The 20,078-nt window shown below is 46.9% G+C and overlaps 1 protein-coding gene across 2 annotated transcripts in view; it reads left to right on the top strand.

Annotated features, from left to right (window-relative positions):
* Positions 1-20,078, top strand: part of LOC115323748 (protein shisa-2 homolog) — a 77,284-nt gene that overhangs the window by 21,769 nt on the left and 35,437 nt on the right. The gene's annotated exons all lie outside the window — the stretch shown is intronic.

Below are 20,078 nucleotides of genomic sequence, written 5' to 3'. Positions count from 1 at the left end.
TCCAGATGACAGCCATTTTAATAGGCGCCAGCGTGACCCCATAAGTCGTGAGTGTTGCGAATCAGCTCGTTCATTTTGGTCTTGGCTCGAAGCCAAAGACAACGGTTACGAGCTCCGGGTCTTGGGTGGCGTTCGTCTATCGCGGAAGCTACTGCGATTGAAGCAGGTTTCTTTCCAAGCTGAGAGCTTGCACTCTAGCCTTCTCTCTGGTTTGAGATATGTATATGATAAACTTTAAACAAATAAATAGCGGAGGTTGTTAAAAAAAACTAGAATGTTTTTTGTTTGTTTTTTACGTGCATCACGCAGTCGCGTATCACTACCACTTGGTTCATGTTAAAGACATTCGGCTAGCCGTCGTACGGCACTGGCCAAATTTCTTATTTCCAGAAGACACGAGACGGCCCTTGAGGGACATGAGCATCCAGATTTGTAAGCATATATACATTCAAAATAATTACTTCAGAAACAGATAAAAAGATCGCATGACCACACTGTTTACATTTGAAACAACTGTATGTGGCAATCAAGACGTAGCTCAGGGTGCCTGTGCGCTCACGTACCCTGAGCGAGGGACTTTGGAATGCCACACAAAGTTGACCTCGAGCCGTGTAAAAAAAAAGGTTACGAGGCCGCCGAAAGACAATATCATTGGAGGTGCGTGGATTCGAACTCCTTGTATACCAATATTCGGTAGGGTATGCTAACCACTATACAACACATCGCCTTGTCTTTTCAACGTTTTCTATCTGTCTATCTATCTTATCAATTCACCGATACAAAATTTATCCCTTCAGAAGTGTTGAATACTGGGAGGGTCAGAGTTCAAATACCGGCGTCACCCAAGGCTTTGTCTTTCGACGGGTTCGTAACCTTTGCTCCAGTCGATCAAGTACGGTACGTTTATTTGCAAGTCTCCGGGTATTTCCTGTTTGGAAAATAGAAAAGACGATGAAAGTGTCCCGTAATATATAACACTTTGGGCTGCGCTACCACACGCCTGATTAAACTCTCAGGCCGCGACCACAAACTCTTAAAAGGCAAACTTGACGAATTGCCCATTACTTCAATGACATCCTCGTTCGTGCCAAATTTTCACTGTTTTATTCGCAAACGCCGGCGATTGAAACTACCTCCCCCTTCGTGAGGAGTACCGAATTCACATGTTGCGATTTTACTTTCTAATTTGCAGTTGTAATATCTCCGTTATAAGAAGAGAAAAAAAAAGCGGGGGGGGAAGCTGCGGTGCTCGTAGTCGCAGCTGCGAATTGCACCATGTGAACACAAGCACGGAAACCTGCAACGCAATTCAATCAACTAATGCGATCGCTCTGAACATTGTTGGGTACGCGCCAACCAGCAAAAGAAAATAATAGGGTGGCGGCGATTGCTCTTCCATTGAGCAGGCAACCACTCCACATTGTTACGTTTCCGGCGGTTTCGACGACGGAACGGCTGCTGAAGGAACAGACAGACTCTCTGCTGCTCGAAGACGATCTGTGTTTATTATAAAAGCAAGCTGGCTTTTAAGAATCCTGCATCCAATCAGGGCCGGACAAAAATAAAGAAAAACAGTCCCGCGCCGCTCCAAATATTCTTATCAGGAAGCCAAGAAAAACGCATAGCGTAGCACCGCAATTGTTACGGCATCTGACCTTCGCTGGCGCGTCTGCCGGAACGTGTAGCGGGAAAGCTAAAGCCCCGAGAGGAGCTGAAACGAAGCGAAAAGGCAGCGGTAAAAGCGATCCCCGGTTAAAGGGAGGACGGCAGGGAAGCCCGACCGAAGGTAACGGTAGGCGACGTGTCATACTAATGGGAAAATCGATCTCTGCCGGGCTGGCTCCTCTTCTTTGCTTACCCGGCGCACGCTTTGGTCTCTTCATTCAATCTCTCTTAATGCTTCCCCTAATTAAAGTTGAAGCCCCCGACGTTTTCGAGCCCCCCCCCCCCTTCCATTTTTTTTTTCTTCTTTTCCCCCGCCATCTTTCCTCATCTGCGCCCGGCCCTTCCTCGTCGCCCAGGGTTTTGGCTTTGTCGGTATTTACCCCCGGTTTGTATCTTTGGCTAAGGACGAGCCACACGTTTCGGGGTCCGTTACATCGATCAGATAATGATTTTCAGAGCCGATTAGTCGGTTTTCTAGTCTTTTGTGGCGTCCAGCCTCGTACGCAAAAAGTTAGCAGCTACTTACTTTTTTTTTTATCTTTCACTTACTGTTTTCGCTTCATTGTTTTACTTTACGCGGCAGGCGGACCTTTCGAAACTTCGTTTAACCGTAAGCGCGATCACAGCCAACGTCACGATCAGATGCAGCCGACCAGGCAGCGCCAAAAGTGCATCGTCATAGTGCTCGTTGTCCTCGTTTAAGCTCCTCGATAAGGGACGCACTTTGTGCTTTCTACGAGTAGACTCTAAAAAAAGTCTGTGCGTCTACTTTCACGCACAGCACTCGGAGAGCCACTCACGGCAACTTACGGAGGCAGCTCAGCGAATGACGATGCCGAAACATATGCTTAGCCCAACGAGGTAGAGGGGCTTAGAGTGATAAACCGGAAGTTCGGAAGTGGCACCCCCCCCCCCCCCCCCCCCGGTTGCCGCCATATTTTACGCAAATGTGACCACTCGTCACGTGACCTCACAAGAGCCGTGGCGTCGCAGGTAAGATGGCAGCGCCCAGAGCTGGCGAAAGCGAGTTTGTTCGGTGATCGGTAGCCGTGATGTGCAGCTGCTTTCCGACGACTTCGGGCTTCTTCGTGCTCGCTGACGCAGGTATAATGTGAAAATATGAAGGAATGAGATTTATATATCCTTTTTCCGCAAGATCGCCCGGATCATCTGGATATTAACACCCGTGAGACAGCATCGCCGTACCGGTGCTCGGATTCCGGGATGTGTCCGAGGACCGATAGAACTTTGAGTGCTTTTAACATGAAATTTTCGCATTCTCTTAGCTTTGTTTGAATGTTGAAATATCTGAGAATCTACGCGAAATGTGTACGTCGCGTTAGGGCCTAAGGGAAGTTGTTTCAGCCCTCCGTCACCGAACAACCATAGCAACTTTTAGCGAGGAAGCTCCTGCGATTCTTTTGTTTGTGCTAATCCACGATTCTACATTCGATCGCTTTTCTTCCTTTTTTTTGTGTGTGTGTGTGAGTGCGAAGTGCACCCTTATTTTCAGCTACGAGGATGGCGTTTTACTGAGTATGGGGAACAATAAATCGTTGCAGGCACCTGCTTCAAAGCTATTCGACTTGCTATAAGAACAACTGTTTTGGTGCATGCATAGATTAACTGCGCATTTTTTCTGTTTTGTATGATTTATTGCAGCTATACTCTTTTCCATCAAGAGTGCATTGTATTAGTCGGTCAATTATTTAATTGTTCTAATTACCTGGGTAAGATGATTCATATTTGTGTTCATCCCTTGCCTGGAGAGCAGTCTTGTTGAAAAATGTTGACTACCATTGGTCTCTTCAATAGACTCTTTTTAAGTGTGGGCTGTCCATACTTCGCATCATCGTAACTTGGAAAAGGCCAACCGCCACAGCCCCCTCGAGCCAATCAGAGAGACGGAGCGAAGGTGTGTGACAAATCTGTGCAGACAAGCACTCTGGCGATATGCTGTCATGTGCCTCTCTCCAATGTGTGTATTGACTCACCGAGACCATAGCCTTTGCCGTCTGCCAAATTCTGATGAAACAAATTACAGTAGCTACTACTGTAATTACCCCAAGCTTTCAGACTTTAGGCATTTGTTCGACAAGAATGTTATGTCTGCCATCCCTGTGAATTCGGCTCAGCACGTATTGGACTCGAATGCTGCATTAGCGTTCGACGTGAACTGGGGCCCATTCGTGTGCTTTACGCCGAAAAAAATGGTGACAGTTGTGTTGCTTGGTAAGGTTCTGCAAAGGGTCTATTGTGTCATACATATAGGAAGTGTCATGCTATATAACAATGCATCAACACATACTATTAAACTATATGCTCAGAGGTGTGTTTGTTTTTCCATTTAACAAGTTACAGCAGTGTGCTTTAATGCTATTATCATGTGTGTAGTTTTAAGTATCCTCTCTGCAATGCCTACGAAGGCCCCTGGAAGGAATAAATTAATAAATAACATTTTCACATCACTGGAGTTGGTTTTCGGATGCACCACATGTTCAGGAAAGGTTGAACGAGTGCAGCCCCTTGCAAGAAGTCTGCCAGTCTGCTATGACCCCTTAATTAATATTGAAGGGTCAGAGATGCGAGTGTCCTCGTAAGGTCCAGAGCGTGCAGTGGACACAATTCTCGGTGTGTAGACTCTCAAGGCATGAAGGCAAGCGGAAATATGTTTATCTGGTTAGTGTATCAAATATGTTTATTTCCACTTGATTACATAATTATTGATTCTTAGGAAATGGTTCCATAACGAGTTCTTTCTGCGACAGTCTCGTGTCAGGCGTTCAGTCGTAGTACCTGTGGACCTTGTTGTCGGATGACGCTCCTGGCACGTCGGTGTTCAGTTTGGTCGAGTGGCAACTTTGACCGACTGATGCTGTCTTGTAATCATACGTCATGTGCGGCCACTGACGTCTGATGCACTGAAGCTGCAGGGCTGGCTTCTAATCCGAAAATTTTCCTGGTAGTTTTCGGCATCAATGCAGCAACCTCGGGCATGTATTGCTTACGTGGCTGTGCCTTTTGCTGTACCGTTGACTTGATAGCTGGCAACAATTTTTGTTTGCTATCCAAGTCTGGTGATGCTTGCAGTTCACTTTTGAGAGCAACCAACCATTCTATTCCTTCAAGTCACTCAGGGGCATTCTCCCTCAAAGTTGGAAATTGTGTGCTTCGTGGAGTGGACACAGAAAATCGATGTCAGCAAATTTTTAGGTATTGTCCTTGGACGACAACCAACACCAAATCCACTGTCAATGCATCGCCGCTCACCTGCTTTGTCGTGCTTACCTCTTGTTGAGGTGATGGACATGAGGAGCTTCGGGGTAATCAGGGATTCAGAATCTTCGATTCAGCACCTTCGGCATCAGGGACAAAGGTCGCCGAAAGTAATCCTTAATCTCCCGTGGTCGCTCCTCGAGACGTAATCGAGGGTCGTTTGGCACGAACCATCGCAGACCAATTCATTGGTACGGGCTGCTTTGGTAGACATGGTCGGCTTCATGCAGTGGTTGCAAAGTGGTTTTCGGTCGCACATTCGCATCACCTACGTTTTCCTCGGTGTACTTTGTTGAGCACAAACCTACACACGATGTCGGGAATGCTTCGGCGTTAGAGTGTCTCATTGAATTGGCATTGAATACTAAGAGGCAGCCGGTGGCGGTCGTCGTGCCATTGTGGCGTAAGTTGCCCTTGGTTTGTCAGATGCCGCTTCGCTCGCAGAAGTCTCGGTTGAAATACCTGTCAAACTTGTTCCGAAACAATCTCGGCAATCAAAATAAAAGCCAGGCAACTGATGACAGGAAGTAGCTTCCTGATCTCCTCCCAGACAACGTCGTGGATGATGTCGTGGATGCCTGGGAGGCTGGCGTCGAAGTAGTAGCTGGACAACTCGAGTGTCGAGACGCCGGGAAGTTGTTCATAGTGGCAGGCTCGGGCATGCAGTGCACATTCCATGTTGGAAGCCTCGGTGATATGAACACTTCGACTGTTGTTGGGGGTTGTGGACAAGGCTGCCGAAGGTGTTGTCCCTCACGTGAGGGGCATGGGATTCTTAGGTTCTTGTCTTCTGTAGCATCAAGGTCGGCGTGGGCGTGGGCGTGGGCGCTCGATCAAGCGCAAAACATCCTCCACGAGTGCAATGGCGCTCTCGTTGGGGCAGTGTCCTGGACAGAATCAAGAATGCGGCTCTCTCTCGTTGATGTTGGCTGACAAATGCGCGCTTCAGCTCGATCTTGCAAACTTCCCATGACGTTAAGGAGGATCCATGGTTCTTATACCAACGCCGGCAGTTTCTTCCACGAGAAGTATAGGTTCTGCAGGAGCTGGTTGTCTGTCCACCCAATGTGGCGGGCGACACTGTCATATTGTTCAATCCAGTCCTTGACGTCTTCATACACCTTGCGTGAAAAAGCGTCGGAGTGTGATTTGCGACGGGCATGCAAACAATGGTGGGAGGGGACACGGTTTGCTGCTACAGGTTTGTCATTGTTGGCTTAGTCAGCTTCGGATTTTCTGACAGGAGACCGAATTCCGGTGGTTTTTCCTGGTAGCAGCAACTGGCTCGGATTTCAGGTGCTTCGTGGTGTATTTCCGAGGTTACTTTTTGTGGTATTCGGTCGTCTTGCGGTTGTTCTGCCAGGCTCGGGTCAGGACTTTGCTTACGGCTCGACGGGGGTGTGAGACGCAGGATAGTCCGCCAGCCGTGTCCCATTATCGAGTAACTCGGCTGAAGAGCCGCCGGGTTCACACAGAGTGAAGGCCTATGGGTGCCCAGCACCTCCACCAGAACATACGATTACAGCTGAGCATGACCTGCAGTGTCCCAGAATAGTGAATATTGATAGAAGATAGGACTGGAACAAGGATCCGTGACAGTATAACAAAACTCGCAGAAGAGAATCTATCCTGACCACTGAAGAAGCTGCATTGCCGTGGTGGCATTCGGTCCGAATAAACCCTCTCCTTCGGGGTTTGGCGACTGCCGTGGACTAACTGAACTGAAATGGATGTGGGACCACTTTTCCGGTAATGAGCCACTGCAGACTTGCCACAAAGCGGCGTGAGCTGGGTACGTAACACGCTCGATGAAATGTAACGAGTGTGGATGAAACGTTTGTGTTGACGAAACGTGCGACAAACTAGCGGGATCAATACCAACTGCAACACCTGTGCTCCGTGAAAGTGCACGTCTACGCCGGAACAATTTCGGAAGCAGCACAGCATCATCTAAAGCATGGCACAGGAACTACCAGCTTGAAGGCAGCTCTTCGGTGCGCCGCACACCTGTGCTCCGTGAAAGTGCACTTTTACGCCGTAACAATTTGTAAACAGCACAGCATCATTCAGCACGGCACGGGAACTACCAGCTTCAAGGCAGCCTTCCGGTGCGCCGCACAACCGAAGTAAGCCCTCGGTCATTTGATCGAAGCTGCACCACGATTGCACACCGCCAAGCACTACTCGCGCAATTTCCGTCGCTAAACTGTGTATCCAAATATATTGCACACGCTTCACAACAAACCTCGAAGATTCCGATGGTCAACGAGAGCACAGAAACGTCGCCTTAAATTTTATCCTAGCGGTATCCGAATCAATCCGAGGTCCGAGCAACGTAGGTCAGATTGTCTCTTCCGTGGCAATGTCCCGGTCGGTCACCAGCGAAATGCACACCGTTCCTCCGTAGTTTCACGTTATACCTACGTCAAACACCACGCTGAACTCTGAACTCGGTTTCGACCGGCCTCATATGACGGCTTCCGCGTCTGAAATCAACTCGCCGAGACGAACGACAACCAACAAAGTATCCGACAAGCTCCGGCCCAGCTTGGGCCAGCCACTGCATGGGCGCTGCCATCTTTCCTGTGACGTCACGTATATGGTTTGGTCATGTGACGTGTGGTCAAATTTGCGTACAATGGCAGCCGCCTTATGGGGGTCACTTTCGAGTGCAGACCGGAACCCCGGTTTATCGCTCTAAGCCCCTCTACCTCGTTGGCTTAGCCCAAAAAACGCAGTCTGAGTTGTGACATTAAGCAATGCAAGCGTGACGTTTTGCATTGCTTAATGTCATAACTCAGACTCCGGTTTTTGGTCTAAACATATGTTGCGGCATCGTCATTCGCTGAGCTGCCTCCGTAAGTTGCACTGATTGGCTCTCCGAGTGTTGTGCGGGAAAGTAGACGCACAGACTTTTTTTAGAGTGCCGCCATTTTGTGAGGCGCCGACTACTGCGTGACGTGCAGGCATTAGGGGGCGAATGACAGCGCAAAGCAGCAGAATGAACTGAAAGACACCATTTTGTTCCAGCGGATTGAGCTTCGTCGTGCGTGTAAAAGAAACTTTAATGGACCTTTTTCAAGAAGGATTCTGCACATACGCAGGCCTTCCTCTCGCAGCGGCGAAAGCTCTAACTTCGGTTGGCGTCCGGAAGAATGGCTGCGCTACCTCTCCTGCCTCTTCCGCGACTCGGACGGACCGCACGGGAAAGGTATCGCAGCTCCCATTCCATCCACCAACCGTTGTTGGAGTTTTAGCCGCTTAATGTCGTCTTTATCTAAAAAAATAAAAAAAATAAAACTAAAAAAAAAAACCGACTTATTGTTTTTAACACAGGTTTCGTGGCGTTTCGTCACTACTCCGCTTCCTTTTACGATGGACCACAGGGGACGCTCCGAGTCGTCCTGCAGCCAATCCAAAGCGGTGAACGAATCACGTGACTAATAAGCGTCCGACGCTTTTTTGCGCTTCTCCTAACGGTCACGTGACACTCGCATGGCTTTGGTTTGGCTCTAATGGTTATCAGCGTCCGCTGCGATCCATCGTAAGGTGGAACAACGTATAGACCGAATCAACTTTCTGACGTCAGGTCACTGCGGTGGCGCTGCTGTCGGCACTGCGCATGCACAGATGCTTCGCCTCGGACCAATCTGGTTTATGCGCACGCGCAGTGGGAAAACGCGGGCTTGTTTATAGACCAGTGTCCGAAATCCTAGCCCCCAGCGATAAAAAGGGGAAATAATAACTTCAAGCGCAGGTTTTTTTGTGAAGAAAGGGGCTGCGCATAAAACGAGAGTTTTGCTTTTTACAGCACTCTTGGCATGAGTGCTGTTCTTGGAGCTTTGTGAATGCATTTCTGACGCTCTTGCACTACGAATATGTGCCAAGGTTTCTAAAAAAGGGAGTCTCGCAAAAAGCGCAGCCCCCCTAGTGTGTCATGGCGTCAGCATAAACAAACATGGCGGCGCCCATGGAACAGAGCAGACACTGGTCTAAAACAAATTGAAAGACGTTTACAAATCTCTGTAAGGCGAAATTAGAGTGTAGCCCTTGAGGTATTTTGATTTTGCGATACGTCGTGACGGGAGAGTACGCAGGAGGAGGAAGGGAGAGTACAGAGGAGGAGAGAATGCGGAGGACCCTCCCCTTCTCCTCCCCCTCCCCTCCTTGTCCTCCTTCTCCTCCTCCATAACTTCCCCTCCGCCCAGCTTCTCTGCTAATTTTTGCTGTAAAATTAACGCCACGTGACCTCAACACCAATTTAGTTTCCCCGCTAAATTTAGCGGAGAAAATGACGTCACATGGCTTCGTTTCACGTCACCTATGAACAAATTCCGTTTCTCTGCTAGAACTGATGTCACGCGAGCTCAACACCGATTGAATACCCCGCTAAACTTAGCGGGGAAACTGAATTGGTGTTGAGGTCATGTGGCGTCAATTTTACCGCTAAATTTAGCGGGGAATCTGAATGAGCAGTGTTGCATTATGGAACTTCACAGATCTACACACCAATTCAGTTCCTTCGCTAAATTTAGCGGGGAACTGAATTGGTGTATAGGTCTGTGACGTCACATAATGCAGCGCTCATAGTTACGCCGACGGCGATGGCGACGGCGACACCGCGAAACACGAGAACGAGCGCCTAAGAGCTGCGCTCTTAAACAGTGTGTTGGTCGATAGCTTCGGTGGTTGTCTCAACATCTCGGTCAGACATGGGAAAGTAACTAAAGATAAGTTCGCACATTTGTGTCGGTCGCGTTTGCAGCAACCGAAACGACAGCAACGACAAAGTCACCGGGACAATGGTTCGCAGTCTACACAACGTGACAAGCGATGCAAAAAAAAAAAAAAAAAAAACTTTTATCTTTTTTACTTTGGTGAAGAAGGAAGACCAGCGGAGGTACAATAGAAAGTAATGGCGGGCCGCAAGTCGGCAAGCCCGAGTGGAAAGGCTGCCGCCATCTATGAGCGACGGCGGCCACCAGATACGTGGCTTGCCGCCGTCGCTCATAGATGGCGGTAGGTGTCCAGAGTTCGGTGTCATCATTTCTTTGCGGGGGACACAATCCTGGAGAAACTAACCCTTAACAGCTGCGCTGTAATGTAGGTTCGCGGAGTAAACATGAGTCACGTTTGTTGCGCTGTTCTAGTCGTTTCTGTCGTTTTGGATGCTGCGAACGTAACCGTTGCAGCTGTGTGAACCAGCCTTGACTCGCATTTTTAAACCTAAACCGTTAACGCCGACAGTCCGACGTTACTCTTATTTCCGTCAATGAAAGCAAAAATAATCCTTTTTAAGATGTCATAGCGATGCTTGTTCGGCCAATCGTGTAAAACCACCCACAGCGACGCTTTTGGTCACCCACGTCGACAATCCATTGCTCTCAATCAAGGTATCACCCGAGGAATGGAACGGTCGGAGAAAGGAGCTTTGCGCACCGGCAATCTCGGAATTCATATATTCCACCACGTTCATTTACCACTGTCACCGCTAGTATCGATTAAAGTAGCTGGATCCTGGAAAAGTATCGAGACCCGTTGCTCTCGGGCAGGGGGCGCGAGCGCGTCCTCAAGACGCGACCATGTTATGCTGGCAGCACCATCCAGGCGGCGCTGTAACGCTCGATTTTGCACGTGCCACGTTCAAATGCACGCATCTATCAGCAACTGTAGACACGTGATAACAAAACGTCTAAAAAAAAATAAAAAATATGCAGCTCGCAGTTTCAGCGTTCCAATAAACATTCCTTTCAGATTTATTACCTTATGCTCTCTTTGATAGCTTCCGTGAGCCCGTATGTTTTACTTCACTTGATAGCGAAGCCGAAGCTATACTTGCTAAAGCATGTTCCCCTGAACGATGCTCGCACTGCACGAGCGAGCGTGCTTGGCAGGTATGTACACTGAAAGCTCGGAGCTCGCTCTTCTAGCCTCTAACGGAGTATAGAAAAACTGTAGTGGGGGAAGCGTATTGACGCATGTTCGAAACGCGAGCCAAATATTCTATTTTGCTCGCCTGGAGCGCTGCTCAAAACTTGAGAGCTACGGGCCTAATCCGTCAATGAAAGCAATTGATCTCACCATCTAGTTTGAGTACGCCCCCGCTGCCGACATGCATCGTGGAAGCTGTAGTCTTTCTGCACGCGCGACAACCCTGCTAGAGGTCTGCGCGAGCAGAGCACGATGTGGCATGAGCTGTCTCGTGAACTGGTGTCTGCTTCTATGAACTACAGTAATGGCGGCGTCACGCATGCGTGGAACGCTTGGTGGGATCGGTCTATTAGAAGGACCATGTCGAAGCTTCGAACCGAAATGGCGATTTCCATGGCAACGGACACATATTAGTCAATCGCCTTGCGAGGTTTTGGTCGTCTGTGTGTTAGTATAGACATTTTTACAAGGGTGCCGCCATCTTGAATAGTCGTCACTTCCAGTATGAGCGAAAACGCTGTTTTGCCGTTGCCACGCCAATTGAAGACATTTAGGATACAAGCATAACCGTCACACATCCTCGTTTTGCCTCCCCTTTATTTTTTTACCATTTGCAGGTTGAAACGGTTTATTATTTTTTCGTCGTTCATACCGGGTATGCCTATTAGGCGGCTGGGGACGAGAGTACACGAAAAAGGTCTATGCTTTTGTGTCCGGCTAGCAGGCAGGGAAGGCAACGGTGCTACTTTCCCAGGATCCAATGACTTCAATCTCGATAAATGATGAATTCCTTTACCCACAGCTCGCGCGAATGGTCCTATGTTATAGTGCAGAAAAAGGGGAGGCGTGGCAATCGCACGGATGAGAGCGGTCCAGGGGTTCATATCTACAAAGCGCAGCATAATTGGCATGTAGGAAGCAGCACCACCTCGCACTCCATGGCTGAAAAATAAAAACTAGAATAAAAATGAATGGGCAGATTTAGCTTTCCATTCCCCACCGTAGGCTCAGCCGCAAACGGGAACATAACTTCTCATATTTTATTATGTTTCAAAATATGAAATGCATTTAACCCTACCCCAAAATTGTGTCCGTCTATCTATCTGTCTGTCCGTCCGTTCATTTCCCACTAAATTTAGCGGAGAAACCGACATCACGTGACCTATACACGGACTCAGTTTCTCCCCTAAATTTATAGAGGGAAAAATGATGTCACGTGGCCTGGCGTCAGGTGGCCTATGGACCAATTCAGTTCCTCCGCTACATTTTGCGGGAAAAATTGTCACGTGACTTGACATAAATTTCGCGAAGGCGATGTCAAGACACGTGACATAAATGTCGCGTGACTTGACAAAACTTGGCACAACGACGTGTTGTCTTTGTATTCGCCTTGAGATTTGATCGGCACGGCTCATGCGGTTGAAAGCAGAACTACGCTCTGTTTTACGCTTACTTTGAGCAAAACGAATGCTAAGGACGCGAGGCCGAAGCCACGGAAGGCTCCAGCGCTCGCGCACTGGAATCAACTGCCATAGCCTCCTCTATACTCACAAAGCCTGTCAGTTCGACGGCGCAGCCATAGAGTGCCCGGTTGCAGATTTGGACTGCGGGGATCTCGTAGCAGAGAGCATTTCTTGGGGAACCTGGTCGTCAGCGGACAGCTTTTGCAGTGGCGAGGACCCGAAACATGGTTTTCAAACCCGACGAGAAAAGACGCGGTAGCGCGAGGAACGGGAGGAGCACGACCGGACATTCCATCGCTCGGGAGAAGTGTGTTTCGGCGTCTCGCCGCCGCGGGGTGCCCGTCAGGTGGCTCTCCTCTCATCCGTTGTCTGCCGCCCTACCTTTTCAATCTCGGCGGCCGCTTCTCGTGCCGATCTGCCAGGCTTTGCCAGCATAGAGGAGGCTACGCAACCGCTAAGAGCTCGTTCTCTGTACCCTTGCCCGTTCTCTGTGCCGTTAGAATGGATGCTTTGTTTCCACCCGAATTGTGGACAGAGAGAATCACCATGTACCTTATAGAGAAACGTAAATAAACAGAAGTACGCTTCCCCTGAATGCAATCTAGGTCTCGAGGCGAATACTCGTTTTCCCCTCAAGAACTGCAGTTAAATTGTCCGGCTCCTTGCGGTGCCGGACCTTTTATGTGGAAAATTAAGATATACGTGATGCATTTTAGATTACATTTAGGTCATCTTTTCAAGACGTACACGTTTCAAGCGCCAAAAGCACCGCTTATTTCTCCGACAACCAAATTTTGTAAGAACTACTTTTCGCGGCGTAGGAAGAACGCGCAAAACTTTTTTTTTCTTTAGACGACAACGAGAATAGCAGTGTTGGCGCGGTCACGCGTCACGAGTAACGGCGTTCTCGGTTACGCGTTACTTTTTTCTGTAGCGTAGTAATGCACTCGTTACACTTTCAAAAGAATATCGGATAACATACGTTACTTATTTCGAGTAACGGATAGCGCATACCCGTTTGCACCTCAAGAAAAAAAGCAATTTTTGCGCATTGTTCATACGCGGCGCGAAGTAGTTCTTACGAGATTTGGTTATCGAAGGGGAAAAAGGCGATGCTTTTGGCGTTTGAAACGTGCACTTTTGGTAAGGAAACACACACACACACACACATATATGTATATATATATATATATATATATATATATATAATTTAAAATTCACCCGCATATACCTTAATAATCCGCATAAAGGGGGGAAATTAGGATTACGCGAGGAGCCGGACCCTTTTTACTGCGGTTCTTGAGGTGAAGACAGGTTAGTTACGTTACTCATTACATCTTCCCAAGACTTAAAGAAATTATAATTAGAAGATTATGGAAGTCATTTATGAAATATTATGAATACCTTTCGCACGTATTTCAAATGGGGACAAAATAATACAGAATGAATACAAAAGAAATATTCGTATTCAATATATTTCAAGTTCGTTTCAAGTACTGCCTCTTTTTGCTAAGGGATATATATAGAATTTAAAATTCACCTGCATATATCTTAATAATCCGCATAAATAGGGAAATTAGGATTACGCGAGGAGCCGGACCCTTTTTACTGCGGTTCTTGAGGTGAAAACAGGTTAGTTACATTACTCATTACATCTTCCCAAGACTTATAACTATAATTAGAAGATTAGAATTAGAATTAGAAGATTATGGAAGTCTAGCGCATCTGGCATATACCTTCAAAAGTTTGCCTTTGTTCTCTACGCAAAGCCTCCCATATTACAAAAACCGCAAAGCCCACGTCCTTTGTCCTAGTGTCGATAACGCTGTTGTTTCATAAATAAAAATTAATGAAAATGTAACATGAATTGCTTTTTATCGGTAACTAAATAATGCGTTCATTTTAGTTTTAGGTAACGTGAGTTTTTTTAACGTGTTCCTTTTATTTGCAAGTAATAAGTAACGTATTTAGTTGTTGTTTTTTGACGCCTACAACACTGTTTTTTAAGCATCGCAATGTTTTTGTCTCCTACGCTGGCCTTGTGCGAATTCGTCTTCGCCAATGTCAATGAGGCGGTATCTCAGTCACATGCGGGTCATTCATTCTATGCCAAAGAAGGCGAGGCAATATTTTTATGCCTGGGATACGTATGAAGAAGTTAATTTAGGTAAAGAAGCCTCTGAACTCCAAAAAAATTAATTTGCTTTTGTAAAAAAAAAAAAAAAAAGAAAGCTCAGTTTATTTTTGCTCTAAATTTCTGGAATTTGCATAAAACCCATGTAGTTAATAAAAGCATTGTGAAAAAACGGTCGCGTACCACACAAATTTAAATGGGCGTCTAATTAAAAAGGTGCCCTATCTTACACTATAATACTAACATTGAAAAACACCATTTTGAGTCCAAATAGTAGCTGCAGAGAGCAAATTTTTTTATGCGTTTACTTTATTGTTTTAGTCAACTTGTTGTTGGGTGTTAGCTACAATACTTTTTTTTCTTTCTTCACAAGAACTAACAATTGAATTGCATGTCTTAAAGGTTCGAAGCCTCGTTTTGTTGTCTTTTAATTAAATGATAAAATCTCCACTTTCTGGAGAAACGGCCTTATTGAGAGCCAGAAAAAACTATGTGGGCATCGTTACCCGAAACTTTCAAAATAGGCGAACGTTCAATTCGCCTCATCTCTTCAACATATAAAAAAAAAATATATATTTTTGTTGTTGTTGAGAATTTTTTTTTTTTTTTATGATGAGTTTTTTTTATTATGTTTCCAGGCGCCCACTTCGTAGGCCACGCACTCCCGCGTTCGCCAACAAGGCGTCAATGCTGTGAGAGACCGTCGCTAGCCCTTCAACTCTTTTTCCTAAAACACTCTCTATTCAGTTGAAGTCGACGTTATCGCCCCCCCCCCCCCCCCCCTGACGCATACGTATCCTCTTTACCTTAGTCATGATACTGGCGTCTTAACTTAATTTCACTCTACTGCCCACGGAACTGCCGCCCAGCGCAGACCTTCATCGTCTGCTTCCCGAGTTTGGGAATGCTGAAGGCGCGTTGGCCCGTGTGTCGTATGTCCAGATGTAAAAACAATTCAGACTGGGTAGCTCTTTACGGATGCAAAATGGTAACAGTGATTTCGTTTCCCCATTGAACTTAAATGTATTTTGATAGAACTAAGGCGTATTGAAGTTCGTTTGCGCATTCACCAAGGACATGCTGCCGAGATAGTGACGACGTCATAGAAATGACTACGTCACTCTCCTAAGCGTCATTGTGGGAAAGGCTTGTGGCAATCTTTTTGCGCGAAATATTAAAATCCGGAATAAAACACGAAAGCTGATAGATGAATATCTAAGAAACTCAATATTAAAATTGGGAGTAACAACGGCGAAAACTGGTCCATGAATATCTAAAAAAACTATTACCTTTTCGCAAATTTCGTAAATTGGTCAGGCCTCTGATAGCAGTTGGCGTCAATACTGCAATTGCATTATGGGCCATGAAACCATTAATTTAAAATATAATCAACAATTTGTTTCATAAACCGACTTACCATGACTATTACTAGCTCTATTGTCCGCTGAGTCTGACACTCAGATGACGAAGACTGGGTCCGGACATTTCGTCGAACGCCGTTTCATCTAAGCCGTTTCATCGAACACCGTTTCATCGAACGCCGTTTCATCGAACGCCTTTTCATCGAACGCCGTTACAGCCTGTAATTTATTTTAATTTTGTAGCGTGAGGTACACTAGCCGAGGTTGAGCAGTTTAACGTGGCTCGCATAATGAGCCGTGCTCCGCGCTGCGCATGCGCGAGGAGCAGTGACGTCACACGGCGCACAGCTGGCGCGCCGGAGCCACCGCCGCCGCGCGCTCCGCCGCCACCGCGCGCGCCTCGCCGGTCTGCGCATTCCAGAGGAGTGACGTCATAGCCGCGGCAGACGCACTGGCGCCGCCGCGTGCCCAGCTGTGCGCCTCCGTTGCGCAGTAGCCAAGTCTGACGCTGCACCTGAGCCGCTTGATAGCGCCTCTCATTTTGTGCGCAAAAGGTCACGCTACGTTTATCCTGTCATAGCCGAGCTAAGCCACCGCAGTTTTTTATACACAACGTCATCTAATTCCCCCTTTTTCGTATCACAGGGTACAGTGAAGAGATAAGTTCCATCGTGAACATATCCTGCTTCGAGAAGAAAGCCTTCATGAAACAATGATCCCTCTTTATGCCACATGAAACAATTAAGAATGAGACAAAAAAAACTGAAAGCACGATGTGCTTTCTGGGAAGCGAGTAGTGTTTTATTGTTCGACAGCGTGTGCGTGTAATCTTGCGTTATGTGAGGATCCGGAAGGGTTCACTCTTCTTGGGTGACAGAGTACACGCAGGACTTTACTATTGTCTGGTGCGGGTTGGCCTTCCTAAGAAAGCGTCCTGAAGATCATTCGTAGGCAAAAGGGTCGGTGATAAAGATGACAGTGAAGGGGTGGTTGTTCCAGGTCCGGGTGTAGCACGAAACAATCTTGGCAGACCCTTTCTGCAGCTTTTCTCTCTATAGAATTAAAAAAAAAAGAAAAGTATCTGAGCATAAAGTTAATGAACAGAGTATCGTTATATTATAAGTGTGCTGACCTGGCAGTTAAATGCCCTTCGTGAATAAACCTTGAACTAACTGTACGTGTGCAAACGAGCTGGTGTGAATTGCACATTACTGAAACCCCGAGACATCAGGTAAAAAACGACACAGACACTTAAAAGTGTTGTAAGTGTCAGACAATAAACCTATACCCATTTGTTTTTATATATTTTTATACCTATTGTTTTTATTTCTAGTAATTTGACACCACCTTCAAAACATTTTCACAAGTGACTACCTTAGTCTTAACGAATGCAAGGTAAAACATCTATAAAGCACGGTTATGCTCCAAAACTCGATACAAAAAAATTCAATGAAACGGCTCTTAGCGATTCGATGAAACGGCGTTCGATGAAATGTCCATTCATTCCATGAAACGGCATTCGATGAAATGTCCGCTACCCGCATTCCACTCTTTGCGGCAGACGCCTCACATCCCTGAGGTCCCGTACATGTGCAGTATTTTAGACTCCGGAATACACTGGAGGCAAGCAGAACATGTCTAGAATTATGAACTCACTAGTATTTTTAGTGGAAGTATGTTAGATAAGAGGTGAGAGTTACACGGGTGCTGTCTTCACCGGGTAGCGGAGACAGCACCCGTGTAAACTCACCTCTTATCAAACATACTTCCACTAAAAATACTAGTGAGTTCATAATTCTAGACATGTTCTGCTTGCCTCCAGTGTATTCCGGAGTCTAAAGTACTGCACATGTACAGGACCTCAGGGATGTGAGGCGTCTGCCGCAAAGAGTGGAATGCTTTTTTCCATCATTACGCCCTTTTGGTAGCGCTACATGTTCTATCAAAATACATCTAAGTTCATTTGAGACGCGACATCACCGTTGCCATTTTGCATCGGTGAAGAGCTGTACGGTCTGAATTGTTTTTATATCTGGACGTATAAAACAGACGAAGCCGACGCGCAGTATGCATTCCCAAACTCGGGAAGCAGACGATGCAGGCCTCCGTTAGTCTGCAGTTACCTGGGAACGAGTAGAGTAAAATTAAGACGCCAGTATCATTAAGTAACGTAAAAACGATACGGATGAATGGAAGTCAGAATAACGTCCCATTCAACTGAATGTGTTTTCATAAGAGCGTTAAAGACCTTGCGGCGGCGTCTCACACCGTTGACGCCTCGCTGGCGAACGCCGGCATGTGTCGCCTGCGAGGCGGGCGCCTGGAGGCATGGTCGGAAAGACTCCTTTTTAAAAATATAATATCTCAGCAACAACAACACGTACCTTTCTAATTTCTTGATATGTTGAAGAAATTAGGAGGATTGAACTTCTGGCTATTTCGAACGCTCCGGGCTCCACTACCCACACTGCTTTTTCTGGCTCTCAATATGGCCGTTTCTGCAAACTGGAGATTTAGCCATTTAATTAAAACGCAACCAAACGAGGCTTTGAAAATTTAACAGATGCAATTCAATTATTATTTCTATGTGTAGAAAGGAAAAAAAATTCTTGCAGCTAACACCCAACTCTAAGTCGACAAAAAAAATCGCATAAAGTCTCTTCTTTTTTGAGCTTCTATTTCTACTGAATGGCGCCTTTCAATGTCGGTATTTTAATGTAAGATTGGGCATGTTATAAAGTAATTAGTGGCCCACCTAAATTTGTGTTTTACGTGACCGTTTTTCTACAATGTTTTTTCTTAACCACGTAGTTTTTATGCAAATTTCGGAACTATATAGCACCGACATCAGCAAAAATAAAATTTATTAAAAATACATTCATTTTTTAGTTTAGGGGTTCTTTTGTTGAAATTATTTTTTTTTACATATCCCAGACATGAAGAAATTGCCGTGTCTCCTTTGGCATGAAATGACCCACACGAGAACGGCAGCAACGACACTTTTGGGGCCCTAATCTACACGGCGGGACAAAGTGGGACGAAGAGGCCGAGAAATCGCCGCCCGCCTGCTGCGAATGGTCAGCGCCACGCCGCTGACCAATGGCAGAAGGCAGCGACATCCCGGTCCCTCTGCCCACTTCGTCTCACTTCTCGCTGCGTAGATTGGGGCCCTTGGTCTGATATGTTGACGAAGAAATCTGAAAGCGTCAATATCCAAAATATCTTGGCGACCGCGAGGGAAAATATACAATGTGGGTGACGTCAGTAAATGGCAGAGCAGGGAAGTGAAATAGGGCACCAATAACCAATGTTCTGGAGCACGTGAATCTTGAAGGAGGGCTCCATTACCAAGTCCAGATGAGGCGGCCGACGCCACCCAGCGGCAAAGACGTCACTTTAGGAGCAGGGAGCTCACGCTTGTCGATATGTGTGGTGAAAACTTCCGTGGCCTGGCGGCGCAAATGTGAAACAGAGGAACGGGGATCAAACGCACATCGTTGCAGTCACGAATATTCGCGAACTCCAGCCGAATGGATGGCACCTAGAGGGAAAACACTGCACTGACCGGAACAGGTCCTCTCACGTGGCTTCCATGATTGCATGTTGCCGGCGGTTGACGCGATGGCCACCGAAGTAAAGCGAGGGTATAGTTGCGTTGGCTGTGTCTAGTTGCGTCCACAGCAACAAGAACGGCAGCAACGACAGGGCCACAGGAAAACTCATGACTCATAATGGCCTAACGAATCAAGCACGACATCAATCGCTTCCCACGTCGTGTAGGGTGAACAGTTGTTCCGGTGACGCCGTCGTTACTGTCGTCAGTGTATTGCTTAAGGTCGCTCGGAAGGCAACCTACAGAACCGCGGGAACCAGGCATTGTGCGTAACGCTCATCAGCGCTGTAGAAGAACAGTAGGTCATTTCATCGCTTCCCCAAAGAAGGCTAAACCTCTAGAAGCTCGCTTGTGCCAACACAGCACCGCAGGTTTGGAACGATGTCGATAAAAATCAAAGCACACCATTTTAAGGCCAATGCTCGGCTGCTGAAACCTGAGCGTCGAGCTTGCACATTTGGCACGGCACGACCTGTTTTCGACCACCATATTTGCCCGAGAGTGGTGACCCCTATAGGTCGCTGGAGTCACGAGTACTTGGTTGAACGAGGTTCGCGCAGGACAGGTAGATTCTTAGTACTAGGTTGCCACTGCTCTTTTTCAAATTTCGTCAACTTTGGCGTGACTACCGCAAT

This window comes from Ixodes scapularis, unplaced genomic scaffold (assembly GCF_016920785.2).
Source record: "Ixodes scapularis isolate PalLabHiFi unplaced genomic scaffold, ASM1692078v2 PGA_scaffold2__306_contigs__length_199485367, whole genome shotgun sequence".
Classification (NCBI taxonomy): Eukaryota; Metazoa; Arthropoda; class Arachnida; order Ixodida; family Ixodidae; genus Ixodes; species Ixodes scapularis.
The sequence above is the reverse complement of the archived record's forward strand: the minus strand, read 5'-3'. Positions and strand labels throughout refer to the sequence as shown.